The 21,597-nt window shown below is 44.4% G+C and overlaps 1 pseudogene; it reads left to right on the top strand.

Moving 5' to 3' along the window:
- Positions 1 to 1,114: 1,114 nt before the first annotated feature.
- Positions 1,115 to 9,640, top strand: LOC142765730 (uncharacterized; annotated as a pseudogene).
- Positions 9,641 to 21,597: the final 11,957 nt, after the last annotated feature.

Raw genomic sequence — 21,597 nt, forward strand, 5'->3', positions numbered from 1 at the left:
GCTGTAACATAGTTGCTAATCGACTCTTCCGGCCGATGGTCGCGTCGCTGGAACACGTACCAGCTGTACAACTCAGACGGTCGTGGATCGAAGTGCTTCTGCAGAAGGGCAACTATGTCGACGTAGCCCACCTCTCCAGGAGTCTTCGGCGTGACCAAGCCGCAGGCAGTTTCAAAAGTGTCGGCTCCGCATAGCGTCAGGATGAGCGCGCACTTTTTTTTGTTCGTTGCAGACGTCATTCGCCACGAAGTACGTGAGGCGTTGGATCCACGATGAGCAGTTCTTGCCGCTAAAAAGCTCGATGGCGTTCTGCATTCCTCCAGTAGCCATGGGCGTAACCCAGAGAGCTGCGCACTTAAGAAATTCCACTTCTCGTCGCCAGTGTTATGTTTGCGTCCGGAGCGCCGCGACCACACGAGACGGCGGCTGGCAGGAGATTATTTATTGCTTTTCTTAAGGAGCGGGTGAGAGGAGGTTATGGCGAGGGTAGAGTCACTCCAGCGAGCGCACACGTGCAACACGATGTGCAGCAGTTGGGACGAGAGTCCAGGCGGTGCCAGGCGGGCGGCGCGTCGGGCCACACCTGCAATTGAGGCACAATAGATAGAGCGGCCATGTTTCGGTTGCGCGCGCGTACACAATTATAAAATGGGCGAGGCACTTCTTTGAGAACAGATATGACTAGCCTAGCGCGAAACAGGGCTGTGTGACGAACTTGCAACCATGCTCGCAACCACCCTCCTTGCTCACAACGCGCTGTCGCGAAGGCGGTTCCGGTTTCGTCCTCGATAGAAACGCGGAGGCAATCTCTTCGTACTCTTTTTTTTCCACAAAAGAAAAAAAAGTTCGCGTTAGATGTCGGCTAATCAGTGCGCTCGTATACTTTATTGGTTAATAGAAAAATTATTCACGTTGGTTTATTGTCTTTTAGTAGTAGAAAAAATTTAGGCCGCCACTGATAACAAGGCTTAACGGTAGCCGTAAGTAGCCGTAGTCACCTATCGATCCAACGTACTGGTTTTTGCGACTGCACGTGCGCCGTGTCCCTCTTTCTAGTTTGCTTTGGTCGTTCTAGCCACCCTAGCTTTGGTTCAATATCGATGCGTGAATAGACATGGCGCCTTCAGGGTCACATTTAAGTAAAAAGACTGCCAAGGAACGTGCTCGAGAATACAAGCACGCCGAGTTTTACGAATATGGAGGTGCGCTTGTTTGTCGGGCTTGCGCAAGAGCAGTTGACCATCGCCGCAAATCAACTATTCACGAGCACATCGAAAGCAATCGTCATCGCAAGAATGTCGGAACAAGGGACTCCTCTAAGCGAAAACGCGGCGAAGAACCATCGGAAGACGGAGCCGGAGGTTCAGGAGCGCCGAGGAAGCAAAGTAGACTGCAAACGCTGGAATCCGCAATCACGGCTAGTGAAGTGAGGAACGATGTTGTGCTCAAGTTCTTGGATGCATTGATATCCGCAAATATTCCCCTTGAGAAGGTGGACAATCCGAAACTGAAACCGTTTCAGCGGACACACGTTCCGATAGGCGGATCAGTGCCTGGATCTGACGCGCTCTGCCGACGACTTCCAGAATTATTCGAGAAGCACGAGGCAAATTTGATAGCTATGTTTCAAGGCACCACAGTTTCTGTTTTATAGACGAAACCACCGACGACTGATCAAAATCGGTTGTGAACGTGTTGTTCGTTCAGTCGGCCAGAACGGCGAATGCTGCACTACAACCTGTACTCGTCGAAGTGAAATTCGTGGATGAAGTGAACTCATCTGTCATTGGACGCATCGTGACAAGAACAATCGCGAGGTATGGAGTTGAATTTGAGGATGTATCGGGCTTTGTTAGCGATAACGCCACTTACATGGTGAAGTCCTTTAAGGAGTGCGTAAAGTCACTCTGTGAAGTAGCTGTTCACATTACGTGTGTAGCCCATACAGTGAACATTGTTGGAAGCTCACTGCAGGCAAATTTTCCCTCAGTGAACAAGTTTGTCGCTTGTATGAAGAAGGCCTTCCGCCTGTCGAGTAGAAAAAGAGCTTTCTACAAATCGCATCTGGAAGAGTGCGGAGTTCATTGTGCCAAAGCACCGCCACCACCAGTCCAAAGCAGGTGGAATTCATGAATTGAGGCTGTGGAACAACATTCTGCCTACTTCGAGCACTATCCTTCATTGCTTCAGCAAGTTTAACAGAAGTATGGTGAAGCAGCGTGTGTTGATTTTCTTCTGAAACTGCTTAGTGAAGACTCGACTGAGCTCAGGTATATAGCATGCGGTGCATCGCGGTATTTGGGAAAAAAGTTTCCAGCTTGCTGAAAGCAGCAGAAGGTCAGTGCGTAGCCTGCCACAAAGCGTACAATGCATTGTTTACGGTTCGAGGGTACCTTGAAGCAGCTTCAAAGGAGGATTTTGCAACACAGCTGAAGAGAGCAAATGTTGCACATAATGATGTCAATCAAATTGAAAGCAAGATGAAGGCTGCAATGACCACAGCGGCTAACAAAGCACAGGTATACTTAGAGAAGTCCAATACGTGACAATTATTCAAGGATGTTAGGTGCTTGGATCCTCTGCAAGTTTGGCGTCTTCCACAGCAGAGAACAGAGTTGACAGGCGTGCCTCAGCTTGCAGAAGGATCACCTGCTCTAGCTGTCGAATGGCAGATTCACCTGAAGACTGCACAAGAACTGAAGACCCGTGACAGGAACCTGGCTCCATTTGTGTCCAAGCAACAAAATCCAGAAGCAGACTTCGATATTCTGGATTTTTCGGCAGGGATGGTGCAGCTTACTTCATCTCTTTCATCAATCGCCTTGAAATACTTGGCGATACCAATCAACTCTGTTGATGCAGAGAAATCATTTAGTCGCTATGGTGACATTGTCTCCCACAAGCGTCACTCTCTAAGTGAAGAGAGTACCAAGCACCCTCTGATGCTGTGCCACAACAGCTTTCTCCAATTTATATTATTGCAGGCATGTTGCGAGCCTAAAAGTGTGATAAATAGGTTGTTACGTGTGCCTTTTTGCATTTGTTCATTATTGCACACAATTTTGCATATTTATAGTGGCCGCGGAATTCCGCATAATTCTCTATCTGTAATTCCATAATTGCAAATTTTCCACAGCATAATGTTAGGGCTCTAAGCTTGGAAATGATGGGTAGTACACGTATTTGTCTAATCTTCATAATTCTGGCCTTCTGGCTCCGTGTGTGTTCGTGTGACTTGTAGCTGTTTTCTCATGAAACAAAAATAAGCAAATGTTCAGCTGTTGCGCTTTAGCACCTTATTTTTTTAAGCTTACCATTTCTAATTGGGTCAAAAAATCAAAAAGGTTCGTTCTTCTTTTCACAACAAAACTGAAACCAGGAATAAACGAAGCCGCAAGTACGATTTGCCACCCGCAGGTAACGATGATGAGGCAAATCGGTGTATTACCAATCATTCCCAAGGTTGCTGAAGGATTGCAGCACCAGAGTCCAATTTTATAAAACTCTATGCCGGAGAGGCTAGGAAGAGATATGACTTGAGAAGGCTACACGGGGGGGGGGGGGCGGAAAGAATTTCTAGCTCGCCTCCTCTCATCCTCGTTTTGTGCCGCTTCAAAAATACAGTTTTCGCAGATCATATTAACAAGATTGAAAAAAGTTGTTTGGCATAATGCTCCCCCTCGGACACACAACTACTTCCACGGTCTAACTAAAATTTGTTATGGGGCCTGGTGAGTGGCCCTTTAAGAAGCTTCACCCCTAGAAGCATGGTTACTTTACAAGTATTCACCGCTGTGTTAATCGAATAGTTAAATAGACTAGGCGGGAACTTTTGGAGGTTTATACACTAATCGGCAAATGATTGCTGAAAATTCTAGAAAAGTACTAGATTTTATTTAAGGCATTCATTTTTGTTAGAGTATACCATCGTTGTCGTTACAGTTTCGAACCTGTAACAGGAGTTATGCCAGCATATCTTCGAAGCTGAAGAGCTTAACTGTACTAGCCACAGATTAGTTACTAACTTTGCTCTTTTAAGTGCATCAGAAAACCTTCTGTCGAGGTGGAAATTTCTTGTCTTCAAAACAGTGTCATTTAAACATTTCAATATAATTAGAGCACTAGCCATTTATAAAATTAGTAGAAGTGTGATGCGTCTTTTCATGCCAATTCTTTCGATTGTAAGTAGGTCGGTCGAGCGCACACCAACAAGCATTTTCATTTGTTATGGCTGATGCCTCATCAGCGATGATTGACAAGAGCGCTACTTAGGGAAGAGGCTTGTTTGCTTCATCGCATCCGAACGGGGTCAGCGTGTACACCAGCATGGCTCCACAAGAGTAGACTCTCCGCGACGTCATTGTACCCAACTTGGAATCAATGTGGTGATATAGAACACTATTTAATGAACTGTCGTGAGCTAAAGACACAATGGCAATATTTATTTGAGAAAATATGACGTTCAGGCTTGCCACGTGAGAGTGCAAGTGATATTGTGTGTACGAGTGGTCACTGTATCTTCAGAGAGCCGGTGTCGTCACATCTCTTGAAGGTTTTGGCTGCTACAGACCTTATCTTGTAGCTTCAAAGAGTAGTAGTAGCAGAAAACTCTATTATGTAAATATTCCAGACAGGCTAAAGCTCCAGTGCCCCGAGGAATATACAGGGTGAAAATCAAATTCTGTCAGGCAGGGTGGTGCCTCTAGTCCAGGGCCCACTGACGCGAGCCGTCCGTTCAGCTCTGTGGATCAGTCGCAGCTAATCCATTAGGGCTGGGCTAGACAGAAGCGCCTCCCATTCCTCTCACGTGCCAGTGGTGTGTTCTTCGTCGTGCTCTGTACACTCCCAAGTGATGTGAAAGAGTGTTGGGGTGGCTCCACACCACGGGCATATATCTCTGTACGTCGTGGGGTAGATCAGGTGAAGAGTGTGCAGGTTTTTGTAAGTGTTAGTCTGTATTATTCTTAGCGCTGTTGCCTTTGCAGCACTGAGCTTGCTATGAGGACGTGAATACAGCTGCCTATTTTCCCTGTAGTACTTCAGAATCGTTGCGACACAAGGGTCCAGGGGTGCAGGGTCATCAATTGCATTGTCTTGAGCGGCTCGGTAATTTGTGAAGCCTCGAGCCGCCTCGTCCGCGTGCAGGTTTTTTGTCATGCCCTCGTGCCCCGGTGCCCAAGTCACAGCCTGTCGGTATTTTACTGTGGAGTCCAACCTGTTTCAACCAACCAAGCTGTGCTCTATACTGACTCAACGCAACAGGTGAGGACCGCGATGACTGCACGTCGCCATGAGCAGTGAGCAAGATAGGGACACACGTTCAAAATGCTGGTGATAGAAGTGGTGTGAACGCCATGGTCGACGCCGCGCCAGGCGTCGCGCGTTGCAGCTTCGTGCAGCGTCTGCAGATAGCCCAATATGTGCTCTACACAGACGCCGAGTTACACTCTGTGTGTTAAACTGGTACAGCTTACGTTATTATGACGACAAGATAACGCATGTGTAGGGAAATGGCTGTGCAAGACAGCGGATGGTATAATGCTTGTGGGCTGGCACCCGGGCGTGTGGCGTGGCTCTTCAAAAAAACAAAACAAAAAAACTATTGTGTATTCGCAACTTTCACAGATGGTGGAGTCCCCATGCTGCATCCGTCGTACCTGTCGTTTGGGGGTTGTCCACGCAACCAGCCCATGCTATCGTTCAGTTGGCCTCACTTTGGCGGTTCGCTGCTGCTTTATATTTTGTCACTGGCAATTTCTACTACGGTTATTTTGAAGTCGGACAAGTACTGCAAGTCGTAGTAGCAATAATTTACTCTTTATTGTTTGCTTGCTGAGCTAGAAGAATCACGAAATATGTTGGACGCCACTGTGCAGACGCCGTGCAGTCAAAGTTGCGGTTTCTTGCTTTGCACGATCGCAGCCGCTCGATCTTCCTCGGCCATGGCACGAGCAGCTGTCACAAAGCTGTACGTGCATTCCTTCACGCAGCAGCAGACGATGTGCCCAGCGTTCAAAACTTCTTGTCCTTCAATATACACAGCACACGCGTTTCTACACACGCAGTGTCCAATATAATGCACGCTAGGGTCAAAGACCTTTTCAGCAAAGCCTTGACAACACGGTGGCTGCAGCCAAAAATACTACACAGTTTGAAGTGAGATGCACACCGGCGGCGGCTGCCGGCGCGCCGCCTGCACGATCCCCCAAACGGCAGCCATGTTTGGTTTGCACTAGCGCCCCCTCTTGGCCGTGAAAGTTGCGACTATAAGGTGTATGTCTATACAATCACAGCACAACAACTCTCGTGTAACATTTTTATATGATGGTGATTGAACTAATGTACAGATGAATAACGGTTTACCGGATAGAACATCTGGAGCAAGCTTCTTCATCATCGTTCGCTTCATGGATATGCGGGAATATTTTTTTACTGCATGAGACTGGTGATGTGTAACAACTATGTTGGGCGGTGGTGCAGTGAGATAGGGGTCCGGCACAATACTGTGTGCGGAGTAGCATACAGCCTCACGCAAGTGTTACGTCGCGCGACGTACAACTTTCCAAGAGCACGCCTGCGCTTAGATAAAAAACAAACACAAACACAAGGACAATATTTCAATACAACTAGATAAAAAAACCCTAGCAAGGCGATTTTTCTGAAAGTTTCCCAAGGCTTCATCCGCCAGCTACCTTCAGGATCCTAATGCTGACCCGAATCCTAAGTTTTTCTCACGTGGTAGCGTTGATGACATTTTCTCCATTCATTTTTACTGTTAGATAGAGGATTTAAAATCACCTTGTCCCGCTGAGGTAGCAGCCAGCACAAACAACTGTGCGTGCAGTAACTGTTACCATGACAAAGCAGCATTTTCGGCAAAAAACGTGGTTAAGGAAGAAAATGTATGCAAATTAGGACTTTGTTTCAAATTGTTTGCGTATGAAATTGTTCTCTGTATCTCCAAGGGAAGACACGCCGCCTAATAATTTTAATAAAGGAATACCATGAAGCAGCATCTGTTAACTTTTTTTGCTAGTGAAATCATTCGCTTTATCTTCTAGAATAACGTATACGTAGCGCGACAGCGAGCTTTTGTCTCGCAACCGTAACGCGTCACGTAATAGCTACTATCCTAGGTAACACCTTCAACACTAAAGGTGCCTATTCCATCGCCTTCAATAGGAACAGGTTGAGCGGCACGACTGACCGCTGGCGTCTTGATCATTCCAGCAGGGCATGTCAGCTGTTTGTGAGAACACGAGTGATCCTGCCGTTTACACAAAACAGATTGCAATTTAACTACGCAAATTAAATTGCAGAAAAAAACTTGCCGTATTATATGTCACCATGGCTGGCAAATTAGGAAGCGCCCTTATAAAGGAAATTGAGTATTTTTTAGCAAATCGCCACGTTATCGCGCGCATCGGTTTTCACAGTTTTTACTGTTGGAAATTTTCAGTTTTTTTAGCTTTGCATAGAACATTACCGGCTATGTCTAGAGTGTTTGTATTCCACCTGTGGACTTTCGGGCAAGTCGGCTTATCCTCACTGCGCTCAGCGAGGATTATCTGTGATACAAGGTCATTTGAAAGTAGCCAGTTGTGTTTCATAAAGATATGCCGGAAATATAACACAATCAGTAGTGTGCACAGTATGCGATATGATAATGAGGCGTGCTGGAGTAGAGGGCTTAGCGAATTCAACCAACCCTGTGTTCTCTGAAGCTCACAGTAATCCAAGTATACAAACATTTAGCATTACAGATCTGCCGAAATGTGATCACCAAGGCTGCCGTTCAACCAAAGTCTTCCGGCTTAGCAGGCGGGCACCGTGACCATCGTAGCACCACAGCGGCTTAGTTGTCGCACAACTGTCACTGGCTTTGTATGGATAGAATTGAACTGAAACAATAAGAGTGATAGTACTGTTATGAATACAGCTAAGCAGGAGTGTCGGACTTGACTCTGTAAACTTGTTCGCGTTAACAATTTCATTTAGAACGCGACCACTGCAATATTCATATGTATAAATTTTTTATGCGTGACTACCGTTCGTGGAGAGTAACAGTGGTCCACTGTGGTATTGGTTGCAGTTTTTGAGGAGCGCAGCCCTGTTCAAATATAGTCTATATAATAATATACGCACTTCGTTTGCAAGTCTGTGGATTTTAATAATGTAGATATTCAAGCCCAACTGCATGAGGTTGACTGGTTTGTGATGAGCGTGACGCTGTATGAATAATGCAGAAGTTATAATGCCCTACTCTACGCATCTCTATACGTCTTCGGTTGTAATTAGTGGCACTGATTATTCACTTCCAATATTTCTTACCATTGGCATAAAGAAGTTCGAGCTAGCTTAAGAGCAAACTTTTTGATTCGCGTTACAATTTTCTCTCATATTTATTAGGCTGTCTACAAGGCAACGACAGCATTACTACATAGGGGTTAAGAATACCCAGGTATATATTACAAGGTTACATGCCAGTCACCATAGTTTACGAAACAGGCTACGGTATTAACAGACACAAATAATAGCACCTTGCTAAATAAGATTGTTTAAATCTGCGTAAGGCTGTAACAGCTCATAATGGTAGGCTAAGTGCAGTAGAAGATAGAAAGTAAACCCTTTTCTGTTTTTTTCTTGCAGGCTTCAACAGCAGTGCTGTTGCTCTTCGCTTTTTCATTTGAAAAACCTATGTAGAGTAACAAAACTGCTATATGTGTGATTTCTGTCAGCACGGGCTCATCAAATGTGAGGCCCACGGCATGGCTCTATGCTTTCCCATAGTAAAATTTGAAGTATTCTAATCTGTAGACTGATTTTTTAAAGACACTTATGGGGCTGGTAAGAGCAGGCTGAAGAAAAATGCATCAGTGCCCAAAGGCAATGGGGATAAATGTCCTCGATTGACGAATGTGTAGGAATGTGCAGCAACAATGTTAGAAACATTAAGGTTCTAGTTTTTTTAGGCAATTGCGATAAGTTTAGAAGCTTTCTGATAGCCACTTTGTTAGGTTTCACTAGTGCAATAATTATGCCATTCGGCAGAGAGCTGCTAAAATGTACAAAATTTTAGTATCAGTGAAAGGAGCATGGTTTCATTTAGAAAGTTTTTGGAAGTCCCACACTGTACTTTCGACATTACGAACATCTCCTTATAATATGTTCGTTGTAGGTTTGACAATGTATCAACAATAAGGCTTCCGGTGACAGCGGGGACATTTTCTAATACGTCTATTGTCGCAATAAGCACTTTGTTATGAGAAATGTTCATTTCGTCGTCTTAAGGACCGAATGATTCACAGCACTGGGTGATCACCAATAATCTCTCGTCACCTTTCACGAGATAACATCTCATTACAGAAGAGAGTGACAGACATTTCCCTTTTCGCATTGCAAGCTACATAGATCACAAGCAAGCACGCTTCGCATGCTCTAGACGGGGTCTTACCCCTCCAAGGGCTTTTTGGGCATCCTCCATCCGGAAGTTATTCCACTTTGCCCAGATTATGGTGAATATCGTTCTCTGTGTCACATGCTCTGGCAGTGGTCTGCGTTACAGGACTTCAGCCAAAAAGTAAACTGGACGACGGCAATCACAGACCCCAGTCAAGACGGCCAGCTTCAGGCTGTCTAGAGGGCCCGTGAACGTGCTGAGAGGCATGACCGCTCTGTTCTGACATGAGACTAGCCGACGGCTAGGTGGGGACCTACCTAATTGGCCCACTTTCTGGCCGCTCATGACGAAAATAAAGCTGTTGTTCTGTCTGTCCCTCGCTGTTCGCTACGCATTGCTCTGTCAGCTGCATAGGCTAGGTGAAAAACTTGAAGCTCACTCAGATAAACCCAAGAAAAATATTTTGCAGAGGAGTCACTCAGAGTGAGAGTCAGAAAACTTTTGGTCAGCCAGACACACTCGGACTGTAAACTCATCGACACATAAGTGAGCAGAACTCACACGGGCACTGACTCACGAATTCACGTGAGCCTGAATGAGTCGACTCATGATTCCGTTGGCGAAAGATTAGCAATTTTAATCCTACCTTCAATGCTATTTAACATGAATACATCACGTAAACAGTGCTCTACAATATCCGTTCATTCTCTTACCTTACGATATGGGTTATTGATGGTCTTGTTTCAGCAAGAACGTTTTTTTATGAAGTACGTGACTCGCACGCGATTCCTTTCTCAAAAACGTCCCCTGAAAACGCTTGCGAGAAAACTTCATGACCTCACCCCTCTCCGGGCCCCTAACCCAGGTTTTAATTAAATAAATATAACATAACAGATTTATGAAATATCTGTGAAAAGACTTCAGTACAAACTTAAGCCGATATAACGCTGAAAGTGTTGCTGAGGATCAGTAGACATGACCATGCGCTGGCCAATAATGACGGAACTCACTCAGACTCACTCACAAAAATACGTTTTTGCTCAGAGCCCACTCGAAATAAGGGTAGTATTTGGCTCGACCTGAATCTTTAAACTCAGGCTCACATATATTTTCCTCAACCGGACTGACTCGTACTAAAGCTCACCAAAATATTATTCACCCGGAGTCACTCGAACTCAGACACACGGCTCGATTAAGTCTAAGTGAGTCGACTCATGAATGAGCTGGCCGACCTAAGTATTTCCTTAGCTTATGTGTTTCGATTTGTATTTCAGTGTGGGAGGCTTTTTCGAGTTTTTATCTTTTGCTCCCCAATCACAGTGTATTCTTGCAAACACGCTACACGCCCTATTTGTAAGTTTTTTTTTTCTCACATCATTCATATGTTTCTTCTTCCTAATCCACCTTGGAGAAGCTTTGGTTATAATGCTTGCTTGCTGACCAGATAACCGCGCGTTCTATCTCTGCCATGGCGGTTGCATTTCGATGGAGGCAAAATCATAGAGGCCCGTACTGCGCGATGTCATTGTACGTTAAACAGCACCAGATGGTGAACATTTCCGTAGCCCTCCAATACGGCGTCTCTCATAATTATAAAAATGTTTTGGGACTTAAAGTTCCCTATATTAGGCGCTTTTAGCTGACCGGCTTTGCGGTCCATTCTTCCCCATTTCGCTCAAACGCTCAATGCTACCAGGGCATAACGCGCACACGTTGTTGGTTTTAGCCAAGCGCCTTTCAGTTAAGACAATCGTGACGGCACCAATGTGTGATAGTCAAAGGTACGTTGAAAGTAAAAGAATATATATACCTATTTCGCAGCAAGAAAGCAAACTTCGCTTCAAAACAGTGTGATAGATTAACTTTCTTGTTGTGGTGGTGCTTTATGCAGGAGCATTTTTTTTAATTTTTTGTCACCTCGACTAGTAGCGGGACTGCAATATAAGCCTTCAAGGCAGCACCAACGCGTTTCAAACGCACTGCCCCAAAGCACGCGTTCAGCGCGTTGCCTTGTGGCTTTTGAAACTAAAGAGTGTTTCAAAATATGGCTGCTGCAAAACATGAAATTCTTACTAGTTTGTAAATAAAATGGAATTTCTTTGTAAAACGCAGAAAGTACGGCGGGCACCTTACTCAGAGGTACCACTTTTTTACCACCAGATGCAGCCAATACGTAAGAAGGTTACACCACCTGCTTTACTTTTATTGCGCCACTACGATGTGAAAACCATGACGAAAAAGTTTTCCGAATATCTGCAGAGCTTGTTAATGTATCTATCAGATGCTACCAGCAGCCTTTTAGAAGCTATTGTAGGAGTTGGTGTATCACCCAATAACAACACACACTACATCGTTCTAGTGGACAAATGTTTAAAAACACATTGACACAAAACCAAACATGACCAATAATGAAAAAAACATGTCACCAATGTGAACGTAGACGTGAGTACAAAAAAGAAATTCAGAAGCAAATTCTGTATACCATGGCACACCCGTGATGTAGAATGTAATATAGGTAAGCTCGCCTTTGACAGCCTACTTAGTTAATGTGTTTTTTTTTTCTTGCCTGGATGCGGCATTTCTAGGAGAGCATTCATCACGAAAATAAGTTGTTCACAAATAAAGCATGTTCAGAAAAACGGCATGACCTGCCTTTTGTTGCTTAGTGACTTAGTGACTTCGCGTCACAGGAAGTTACGAAAGGTAAATTAGTCAAAGCCTTTAAGTAAAAGGCATCACGTACACTAATCTGTATGTCATGCATAAAAGGAAAATAAAGCATAGCTGTACAGCAAACTAAAGACGGACAGATAACAAAAACACGTGGGAGAACAACGCCAATCAGCATAGTCAAGCACCATAGCAAGAACTATAGCTGGTGAACACCTTATTGGCCTTATAGTTCCCTTAAACTGGCGCTGTTTGTATGTGAATAATATCTTGCCAAATCGCCGAAGCAACCGCTTTAGCTACTAATGTTATAGCTTTAAAAAATGGCCTGAATCTACGTGTTCCACTGTAAAAGCCGTCGAAAGATGATAGTCTTGCATCTGGAGGGAGTGAACAAAACGTTTATTTGGTGTTCTGCGTAAGACAACCGGTAAGTGGTATTCCGGTGGCACTGCGTCAGAGTGCCTCGACCATGCAGCGGTAGCAAACAAGTGCATCCAGGCACGTTAGACACCAGCGCCATCTGGCAGTTATCTTCAAAAACTAAGGCGTGCGCGACCGCGGAGAAAGATGTGCGCCAGTCACGCAGGTGATAAGGTGTAGAATGCAAAGCAACGGGCAGGTGACACCACCATGCCGTTGTAGCATAGCGTTGGAAACAGCTTTTTGAGCATCGCGTTGCACTGTCAGCGCAACCCGTTAAACGCTACAGTCCTTTGAGTTACCTATGAGTGCCTCTTCTAGTATAAAGGCAGACATACATAACATAGACATGCTATTATGGCACCTCAGATATGCGCAATATTTGCTTTTTTAATTGACAATCGCACAACTATGAACGCTAAACCTTGAGCAATATTGGTGGGTGCTGCGGATGGGGTTGGCCGTTAAATGCCATCTCAGGTATCGTTAGGGCAGACAAACAGATAAATGTACAGACAAACATCATCATCATCATCATCATCATCAGCCTGGCTACGTCCACTGCAGGACAAAGGCCTCTCCCATGTTCCGCCAGTTAACCCGGTCCTGTGCTTGCTGCTGCCAATTTATGCCCGCAAACTTCTTAATTTCATCTGCCGACCTAACCTTCTGTCTTGCCCTAACCCGCTTTTCTTCTCTGGGAATCCAGTTAATTACTCTTAATGACCAGCGGTTATCCTGTCTACGCGCTACATGCCCGGCCCATGTCAATTTCCTCTTCTTTATTTCAACTATGATATCCTTAACCCCCATTTGTCCCCTAATCCACTCCGCTCTCTTCTTGTCTCTCAAGGTTACACCTACCATTTTTCTTTCCATTTCTCGCTGCGTCGTCCTCAATTTAAGCTGAACCCTCTTTGTGAGTCTCCAGGTTTCTGCTCCGTAGCTAAGTACCGGCAAGATACAGCTGTTCTATACCTTCCTCTTAAGGGATAATGGCAATCTACCTGTCATAATTTGAGAGTGCTTGCCGAATGTGCTCCACCCCATTCTTATTCTTCTAGTTACTTCAATCTCGTGGTTAGGCTCTGCGGTTATTACCTGCCCTAAGTAGACATAGTCTTTTACAGCTTCATGTGCACTATTACATATCTCGAAGCGCTGTTCATTTCCGAGGTTGTTGTACATAACTTTCGTTTTCTGCAGATTAACTTTAAGACCCACCTTTCTGCTCTCCCTGTGTAGCTCCGTAATCATGAGTTGCAATTCGTCCCCTGAGTTACTCAGCAATGCAATGTCATCGGCGAAGCGCAGCTTACTAAGGTATTCTCCATTAACTCTTATCCCTAACTGTTCCCATTCTAGGCTTCTGAAAACCTCCTGTAAGCACGCGGTAAATAGCATTGGGGAGATTGTGTCCCCCTGCCTTACATTCTTCTTGATTGGTATTCTGTTGCTTTCTTTATAAAGCACTATGGTAGCAGTTGATCCCCTGTAGATTTCTTCCAGAATGTTTATATATACTTCATCTACGCCCTAATTCCGCAGTGTCTGCATGACGGCTGATATTTCTACTGAATCAAATGCCTTCTCGTAATCTATGAAGGCTATGTATAGTGGTTGGTTATACTCTGAGCATTTCTCTGTTACCTGATTGATAGTATGAATGTGGTCAATTGTTGAGTAGCCTGTTCAAAATTCTGCTTGTTCCTTTGGGTAATTGAATTCTAATGTTTTATTTACTCTGTTAGCAATTACCTTTGTAAATAGCTTGTACACTACAGAGAGCAAGCTGATCGGCCTGTCCTTGTCATCTCCTTTCTTATGTGTTAAGATGATGTTAGCGTTCTTCCAAGACTCTGGTACCCTTCCCGTCAGGAGACACCTCGTAAACAGGGTGGCTAGTTTTTCTAACACAATCTGTCCTCCATCTTTCAGCAGATCTGATGTTATCTGATCCTCACCAGCAGCTTTGCCTCTTTGCATGCTCTCCAAAGCTTTTCTGACTTCTTCTATCATTACTGGTGGAGTGTCGTCTGGGTTACTGCTAGTTCTCATAGTATTAAGGTCGTGGTTGTCTCGGCTACTGTACAGATCTTTGTAAAACTCCTCCGCTATTTTAACTATCCTATCCATATTGGTAGTTATTTTGCCTTCTTTGTCCCTTAGTGCATACATCCTACTTTGGCCTATCCCAAGTTTCCTCTTCACTGCTTTGAAGCTTCCTCCGTTTTTCAGAGCGTGTTCAATTCTCTCCATGTTATACCTTCTTACATCGCATACTTTACATCTATTAATCAACTTCGAAAGCTCTGCCAGTTCTATTTCGTCCGTTGTACTTGACACTTTCATGGTTTGACGCTTCTTAATTAGGTTCTTCGTTTCCTGGGAAAGCTTGTCAGTGTCCTGTCTAACTACCCTGCCTCCAACTTCCACTGCACACTCCGTAATGATACTGGTCAGATTATCATTCATTATATCTACGCTGAGGTTGGTTTCCTCACTAAAAGCTGAGTACCTGTTCTGCAGCGACACTCTGAATTCCTGTACTTTCCCTCTCAGTGCTAGTTCATTGATTAGCTTCTTGCGTATCTGTTTCTGTCGTTCCTTTTTCAAGTCTAGGCGAGTTCGAGACCGTACCATTCTATGGTCACTGCATTGTACCTTGCCAACCACTTCCACATCCTGCACGATTCCTGGATGTGCGGTCATTCTAAAGTCTATTTCGTTCTTTTTTTGCCATTAGGGCTCCTCCATGTCCACTTGCGGTTTTCTCGTTTTCGGTAGAAGGTATTTAAAATCTGCAAATTATTGCGTTCTGCGAATTCTACTAGTAGCTCTCCTCTGGCGTTTCTAGTGCCGATGCCATAATCTCCTACTGCCTGGTCTCCAGCCTGCTTCTTCCCTACCTTTGCATTAAAGTCGCCCATCACTATAGTATACTGTGTTTTTACCTTACTCATTGCCGATTCCACATCTTCGTAGAAGCTTTCAACTGAAGCGTCATCATGGTTGGATGTAGGCGCGTAAGCCTGTACTACCTTCATCTTGTATCTTTTATTCAGTTTAATTACAACACCTACCACCCTTTCATTAATGCTATAATATTCCTCTATGTTGCCAGCTATGTTTCTGTGAATTAGGAACCCCACTCCCAGTTCTCTTCTGCCTGCCAAGCCCCGATAGCAAAGTACGTGCCCATTCTGTAGCACCGTATAGGCCTAATCTGTCCTCCTAACCTCACTGAGCCCTATTATATCCCATTTACCACCCTCTAGCTCTTCGAATAGTACAGCTTGACTTCCCTCACTAGATAAGGTTCTAGCAATAAACGTTGCCAACTTCAGGTTCCAATGGCAGCCTGTAGTCCAGAGATTCTTAGCACCCTCTGCTGCGTGGCAGATCTGACCGCCGCCGTAGTCAGTTGCTTCGCAGCTGCTGAGGACTGAGGGCCGTGAGTTATTTGGCGTATCCATGTCGGAGGTAGTGGCCAGATACTGCACCAGGGTGGGCAATCCTTCTCTGGTGAGGGAGAGCGTTCCCGGCGGTGGTTACCGGTGAGGCCACACCTCAGGCCTCTTATTGTAGTTCCATCAACACGCGATTTTTTGTTGTTTTTTTTTGTTCTTTTCCCGGTTGGGAACTGCGCGGCACCGGGCACGTGGTCCGACTGTTGCTGTTTTCCCAGATTCACACTGTTTTCCGTTCCTAAAATTTGAAATTTTCGTTTGTAATAGCAGTATTTGTAGCGGTTGAACTCCTTGTATCTACACGAACAAATAGACACCACTCTGACCCTCCTAGGACCACAATTGCTAAAGTTATAGGTAGATATGTGCAGAGCTCACTTACCCATGCTGCTGACGTGACCGCTCCCGCTCCCACAGTTGGAATATTCTGTGCTTATTGGCTGAGAGGTGGAGGAGCAGTTCCGGTGGGCTTAATTGGCTGTGAAAGCTGTTTCGCCAAACCCAGCTCAAGCAGTGACAGCAGTCGGCAACACTGAGTGTGTCTTCTGAATAAGTCTCTGTTGACGCTCTCAGTTGAATTGGGCGCTCGAGTTTTTTTTTCTACGGACAAACAGACGGACCCAAATTTTTCCGTCAATGGTCCCGAAGAAAGGCTATCGTCTTTAAAAAACTAAAATTGGGGAACAAGTACCTTTAGACTGTTGAGCACTTTTCACCATGTTGAGACGCACGGAGCCGTGATAACGGCACGAAATTGTGAAAACAAACCTTCGGCGGTTGCACTGCTGCTCACAATAAAAAAAACCCTCGACCTAGACGCGGCGGGCCATATACCACAGTTGCATAATCGAGGAGTAATTCTTTGCTTAAAGAGACACTGAAGGCAAATATCAATTCGATTTTGATTCCTGCGATTGCGGTCCAGAAACCTTGTAGGGCTACTTTAGCGCCAAGTAAGTGGTTATTTTGAATAAGATCGCGTTTCAGTTGTCCACATCACGTTGGCGCAATCAAATCCCCCGCCTGAATGTGGCCGTTTCATGTCACTCTGCCGTGCACAGCTATCCGGCTTTACTGCGCGGCCGCTGACACTCGTAGCCGCAGAATGAAAGTTGCGGAAGGCACAGCAGCAACAACACCCTTCAACAATTTCTTAGTCATGGCCTCCGAGATGGTAAGCGTGCTTAGTTCAATAGAGCCCCGCTAGATGGCACAACCTGTCCCGTCTAACGAGGCAAAAATTGAGCTTTTGAAGCACTCGTGCCATTCCCCATTGTAGCATCCGGCAATTTTTTTTCATGAATCAAAGAGTAACGAACAAGCAGTATTTCATTACGCCTCTTGATGAAGGAAATGTTTTTATTTCAGTGCAGAAAATTCTATTACCATTGATTAAAGGTTGGTCGTAAGTTTGACGTTTTTGGGATCATTTTGCGATTGTCGTACTCGTGGCGCATGTGTCTTTGTAAGTAGGGTACTCTTGTTGACAACACTGTTGCGTTAGTCGTTGTCATACATTGTGATTCACTTTGACATGAATTGTTATTTGACTTTAGTGTCCCTTAAAAGCACTGCAACTGGCGAATGCGAACTGGTGGTTGTTGAACCAGGCGCTTGCGACCTCTTTTCGGTAGAAGTTAGCTTACTCCAATTTTGAAGTGTCTTCCCACTTTTTGCTCGCGCCCAGTTTTTCCAATGTCGACAGCAAATCTTCAACTTCTTGTTCTTCAATGCCGTTCAATAATTGTGGATCGCGAGCTCTGATACAGGACCTATTGGTGCACTTTAGCAGGAGGCTTACAGACACGTAATGCGGGTGGCGACAACTCGCACATAGATTACAGTGCAAGTCACACCAGCTCACGCTCGGTTTTACAGGATAAGGTGGTGGCCCACTACGGCATATTGTTTTTAGGGGCGAAGCTCCTTAAAGCGGCACCCGTGCGTCCCTCGTAGTCGTAGTCGTAGTGTGTAACAAGTGTTACATTTTGACCTGCAAGGTGGCGCCGGTGGGAGATTTCTTTTGTGCTTTGTTGAACAATAACAAGTTCACGGCGTGTGCGTTAACTGAAAGCCGAAAGCTCCTGTCTCTCATTCCCCTTTAGCAGTCATTGGCATGTCACAGTAGAAAAATTTAGTAGAAGTAGAAGTGTTCAAAGCCGACTTCTGCTGTCTCTCATTCCCAGTAGCAGCCATTGTTTACCTCCAAGGTAGTGCCCGGTGGGATTTCTCCTGTGCGTGAATAAACAATAAAAACTTTTGTTTAAAACACCGTTGATTGATGAAATGAACCAACGAAAGACGCCAGATGTTTTTAAATGCAAAACAAAAAGGCGCCAGTTGTTTCTAAAGCGAAACAAAAAGAAGACGCCAGCTGCTTAACGAAGGCGCCAGGTGTTTTTTATCGGGCGAATTACGGAAGAAAATTTCACGGTACTACTTCCAGGAGCTTCGCCCAATATCGTCATTATTCACCTCGTGGATCTGCCGTCATTTTTTTCTTCCTCCTTACACAATTGATTTCCTCTGTTAGGTGTTTTCGAATGCGTGTGGAAAATGAGAGGCCTTTATTGCTGCATCCGCACCGCTCCAGTGTTTTGCGTTCCGTGGGTAATGCATCTTCGCTATCTTTCGCTTTATAAAACCTTAACCTAACGTGCTCAATTTGTTGAAAACATTAACACCAATGATAAAAGGGGCAAAAACAGCAGGCCTCCGCCCCAGCCATTACACAGTTTTTGAAGAATGCTCCTTCTCGGAGTACATTCACTAGTGTCGCGAGACACATATGTGCTTAGTATTTAATTGTGTGCACACGCTCAATAGATGATCCAAATATTAGCAAGGGTTTTTTCATAAATCAGATCATGCTGTAGCGCGGCCTGCTTAACAAATTTATGTTAAACAAAAGGGAACGCTTAATAAAAATATTTCATGAAAACTGTTTGCTCAAGACAATGTTTGTAATGGTTCCTGAAATTTCATAAAACGCCATCAGCGCAAGCGCTCTTCGGTTTGTGCTTACACAGCCCTTCAAAAAGGTATGTTTTAACCTTTCCGAAATAATTTGATTTAGTAGCAGGTGTTTAGGTTTTCTGAGCAGCTAAGGCGGAGAAAAGAACCATTTAGGTTTTGTTCAAAAAAGGGCTGAGCACCACTAATTAATTAGTGTGTACGCTTCACAAGGGAGAAAGCCATCCCCGGTATCCCCATTTCGCTCTTTTGTTGTCGAACAGAGTTACGTTGCGCCGCCAAGCGCTGCGTGATCATTATGTGTTTTATTGTTGCTTATTTGAAGACGAACAGGTGTTTATGCGCCGAAATAATGTGGCTGCTCCTCAGGAAACTAGGAGCTGCGAACACAACACAGTTTCATAAATACAGGCCAGTGTGCTGTTACAATGATTATGTAGTAGGATCACTCCTTTCAGCCACTCCTAATACAACAAAAAATATTCAGGCCTATTTTTAGTGATGAGATTTTTTGCAAGCAAATGTTATATATTGAGAAATTTGACACCCTTGAACAGACGCGTTTCAACATTTCTAACAGAGTTCTTCTAACACATATTTACCAATAAAAAAACTAAATAACTCGTACAACACAAGCTTGCATAGCATTCTTTGATTTTCCGGGGCCGCAAATGTTCTTCTAGGGCACAAATGGCACATTAGGTTGGTCGCTACCGCACTCTCACTCAAGGTGATACAATATGGGTGCCGCTTCTCATTCCACTCAAAGAAAGTTGGTCAACCTTAGCTCACCAGGGCAACGTGACGAGGAAAACGAAATCATAAGCGCTTCCATTATAAAAGATAGCTATATAACAACGAATTTGTGCAGATGCCGAATAACATTGGTACGTGCCACCGCTGCTGATGGAACGCAATCTTGTGAAGCGGAAGGAGCGCATTATTGAAGCACAAAAAAGTGCAGACGAAGAAGGAACGAGCACACAGAACTACTGCTAAATCCCATCGCAAGAATTTATTCGAAGAAATGATGCAGGAAAGTGGAGAGGAAGAAATGTGGGTGAAACTTTTTTGCAGTAACCTAAAATTCACTTCACAGAACAAGCGCCAAGTGAAGAAGCAAAGAAAACACTTTACTCGTCAGTGTCCCCGGGTTCCTGATTCACCCATAGGTGTTTTACTTCATTGACATGTAAAGCTTCAGTCAAATGTCGAGTAAATGTATACGTACGTAAGAGTGAACGACTGGTTGTGTAGGTATTGCATGATTCGAAAGAGAAGGCGCAAAGAAGACGACGAACGACGAGGGACAAAAACACAGACACAAAGATCTGCATCGGGCGCCACTGTGTCTATCTTTTTAGCTGTCTCTTTCTTTGCGTCTTCTCTTTCTAATCACCCACCTGTGTTGCCAAGGCCTTAGTATCTACAAGCACAGCAAAACAACCAAACGCGCTGCAGTGCAGACGTGTATACAGTGCACATGTTCGCCTTGATTTATTTTGCTTTTTTTGCTACAGCCGCATTGAAACTTCTTCAATTAAAAGAGCTTCCCGGCTTGCAGTGCCACTCCTAAATTTGATATGCTAAGTACACTCTGCTGTGAGTGAGCTTTTGTGCTTTCGTGCATATCGTGGAAAAAGTATCAGGTTTTCACTTCAGGCAATAGTAAGCATTAGCAACATTTAGTTTACAGATGCGTTATAATTTTAACGCCTGCCTTTTTTACTAATGTCGGCTTTTCATTCTTAATGATGGAAATATTTGTATCTATGTGGGTTATATAGTGTAAAAAGCTGGTTGTTACATAGGTTATGCACCAGCCACAGGTCAGTATTTCGGACCTCTGCAGCACGCTCGATACAGCTGCCTTTCCTCTTATTCACAGTAGAAAAGTGATAGGATAAAATGTGCACCAGCGAACCTCACTCAGAGGCAAATGACTCCTATCAATTGAAGAGGATCTAAGGAAATGCACCTTCTGTAATATTTTTACACGTAACGACTTTGCTGCAAATAATTCGTTGGGTATTCAATACGCCATGATGATTTTTTGTATTCATTACCTTAAGTGAATTGCCTATTTCTTGTTCTTTTTCTGATAAAGATTTGTAGAAAGGCCCGCCTAGTTCAAGTAGATAGTCTTCTGTTATCGCATCACCTAGCCCCTCACAATCACGTGTAGTTTGTGCAAATTGAAATACACGTTCATAGTAGTGTTAAAATTCTTAGCATGTGGAGCGGACGAGCATTTGCACAAAGCAGGACCATGAAACCTGTGTGTATGTCGGATGTACATAATTGGCATATTAGATATGTGACAATATTTCACATTACAATACGCAGTGAAACAAAACGAGTTATTTTGGTTTTCCCAGCAAATAACCATTCCCTGAAGCTTCGCTGATCATACCACGTTTTTAAAGAAGTGATTTTGACAAAGGCAAATAATTTGGTAGTTTATTCTCAATGCATCCTCAAAGGGACCCTGCAGCACTTCTACAATTAGCCATGGAATGGATTCACCAAAGGAGTGTATTGCTTACCACGAGTTTCTAGAATTCATTTAGTACGAGTGAAAATGCAGAGATTTGTCTCAAGCTGCTATTGACCGATCTCACCGCTGGTTCCACCACGCTACCGCTGCCGCAAAGCATGCTG

This window comes from Rhipicephalus microplus, chromosome 1 (genome assembly GCF_043290135.1).
Source record: "Rhipicephalus microplus isolate Deutch F79 chromosome 1, USDA_Rmic, whole genome shotgun sequence".
NCBI lineage: Eukaryota > Metazoa > Arthropoda > Arachnida > Ixodida > Ixodidae > Rhipicephalus > Rhipicephalus microplus.